Consider the following 3,202-nt stretch of genomic DNA (forward strand, 5'->3'; position numbering starts at 1 on the left):
GATCACCTGTTACCGTTTACTAGGAAACATGGCGCACCACAGAGCCATCTAATATCAGAGTTACGCCACTCCCATAGACCTCTATGGACCAATCTTTCCACAGCAATGGCGGCTCTCATGGAGGCTCACGGAGCGTTAACATGGAAATCCCCATTGACTTTAGTTCTATTAGAAGTTACTTAGTTCCAGGAGGTGGCCGTAGAACACAGAAAATGTGGTAAAGGTAATGTAATTTGTTTGTACTTAATCTTTGTTTGGTATGTGATGGTTCTGTGTTAGTTTCCAACGAACAGAAGTTTACTGTTAAGAAACATTTTAATCTACGCGAATCACATCACCAACCGACTTCCTGGTCCCCGGTTTGCGCAACTCTGTTATTAGATGGCTCTGTTGCGCACCATTGGAAACGAAACTTCTGCTGAGATTACCGGTAATTGCCATGGTATTCATCATGCTTCCCGGGTTGCGAGTTACGGAGAAATGAAAGTTATTATCCCCGCCTCCCATTCAAGAGTTCAAGTGAAAGAGTTTTATTGTCATTGTCAAAAAGAGCAGCCTAAATAGGCGAGTAGCCTACATTTAGGGTTTAACCCCCAAAAAATTGATACAAAAGGTTTTTTTCATGGATTCTATTACTATTGGACCTGCTAAATGACATACTAAAAATCTAGTTACATCTGACTTCGGGAAATTGTTTTTTTTTAACATGGCTGCCATAGGCTTATTATAAGGGCAGAGAGACACTCCAGGTGAATAGGCCAAACATTTTAGCTTGCCGATATCACCATGAAACTTAACCCGGTGATCACTCACATATTTGTGAGAAAAAATGTATTGCAAGTTTTCTGAGATGTTATGTTTTAATATGGTAATTAGAATATGTCTAATTAAATATGCATTAAATTTCAAAATGCAAAAACTCAAAATCTGGAAAAAGCCAGGCTCAAAATTACTCTTTTATTTTGTTTCTAGTAGCCTAAGCCAAAAGATATTTTCAGAAGAGATTATGGACATCTCTTTTTGTTTTGTAGTAAATCGAAAGATCTTTGTGCAGACACACCAGCTAGCATTTTTTTTTTCAAAACATGGTTATTTAACACCTCTCTTAGATTTAAATAATTGAGTTTTATGTTTCACATGTTCTTCCAGACATTCTATGAGTCTGGTAATATCATTCTTAGCATGTATCATGGCAAGGTCAGCACTCAACTCATAGCCTCTTCACAGGGGTGTCCTAAGGGCTGGTGCTGGGGCTCCTATTTGCCATGTATACCACGTCACTGGGTCATGTCATCTGTTCTCACAGCTTCTCATACTACTGTTACACTGATGAAGCACAGTCATATATGTAATTTGTGCCAGATGACTCCACGGTATACGCACACCTTACCGCTTGCCTCTCTGAACTCTCCACAAGTATGAAGGAATGCCACCTGCAGTTGAGCCTCGCTAAAACAGCACTGCTGGTGATCCCAGGCAAAGAATCAGGCTGCCATGATATCAAACTCAATATGGACTCTGCTGTTGCCCCAAATAAGGCCACAAGAAACCTAGGTGTCATTATTGATGACCACCTATCATCCTCTCACCACATAGCCACAGTTTCAATATACTGTACATACAATCAGACTGTGCTTGACCTAAATGACTCAACTTCTGGTAGGCCTACTGTCCATCTGACCTCAACTACTGCAACTCCCTCCTGACTGGTTTTCCAGCTTGTGCAATTATACCTTTGCAAATGTCACTACATGTAACTCCTCTTTTTCATGCCAAATTGAATACAAGGCCCTGAGCCTTGCCTACAAAGCTACAACAGGCCCTACTCTGTCATATCTGAAAGCTATGCTAAAGCCCCATGTTCCTTCCAGGACATTGTCTTCCTCTACCAACCATTTCACCTTCCCCTCTACTTACACATGTAGTGCTTCCTGTCTGTTCAGGGTTTCCAATTTAAAAGAAATAGGTCTTTTGAAGTTAGCTAATAATGTAATTATCATGTAATAACCTTTATTTAAAAAAAAACTTTGATCTTGAAAATGACACCTTTCCTGAAGTTAGATTTTCCTAGATTTTTAGTTTGTTTTATAAGGACACCTGGATGTATTGAAATCAGTTGGAAAACCTTTTGTATACATTTTTTGGGGGTTTGGTGTATATTAAGGCCATAGATGTACTCGACTAAAACGAAATTGTGTTTGGGGGTAAGTCTACGTAGCAGGTTTTCAAGTGAACTTTAAGTGACACCAGTTACTGACCCCCCGAGCCCCCCCTCATCCCAACTGTGCACTTTGTAGAATGTGGCCAGAATGGATACTGCAACTATGCCGCTCATTGAAACTGTTGCTTTGGACCATGGAGGACCATGGAGAAGATCCCCCTTTTCATGTATGAAAACTGCAATTTTCCCAGTCATAATGAATGCTTAGAATTTGGTGGTGGTGGTGGTAGTATTCATGAAAAGGTGACATTTGTGAATGGGCAGCATGAATTCTGGAAATAAACTACACGGTGCACCTTTAAATGCCATAACGCTTGACCCCGGCAGCCCTGCCTACCGTTCACGGTAGGGCCTTGATTGTAATATTTAACCTTTGATTTTGTGTGTGTGTGTGTGTTTATATTTTAGTGACGCACATTGAATTGTATATGAAATGTTCTACACAAATAAACTTGTATTTCATTTTCCTCATTTCGTCTTTAATTGTTATTGCCAAACATACAACATAGTGTTTCTGAGAGTTATACATGCACGGCTCAAGATATCTGCTCATATTTTAATCCTTTGTTGGCCTTGGGAGTTGCGCACATTCATACATTGTAACCGGAGTCATAGATAAGCTTACCTCACTCTTGCCCTCTGATGTAAGGGAACGCCCCCGCATGGCGTTGCTGAACGCAGCCAGATGATGTAAATCAAGTTATCAAGTCAAGTCAGCTTTTATTGTCACTTTCTTCATATGCACAAGTCATACAAGGATAAGCACCACCTTGTGGTAATGATGTGTAAATGTATGGCCTAGATTTTCTTTTCCCCTCCTGCAGTCATCTTACCTAGAGTACGTCTTAATATGCGACCTTGCCTCCTCCACTTGTGCTTGTCTCCTCGTCCCGCCTCCTGGCCCCTCCTCCGTGGAGAAAACGATAGTTTCCCAGCTGTCAGCCTAGCCACAACAATTTTGAGGGACTGTTTTTCATTCAC

This window comes from Engraulis encrasicolus, chromosome 13 (genome assembly GCF_034702125.1).
Source record: "Engraulis encrasicolus isolate BLACKSEA-1 chromosome 13, IST_EnEncr_1.0, whole genome shotgun sequence".
Lineage (NCBI taxonomy): Eukaryota > Metazoa > Chordata > Actinopteri > Clupeiformes > Engraulidae > Engraulis > Engraulis encrasicolus.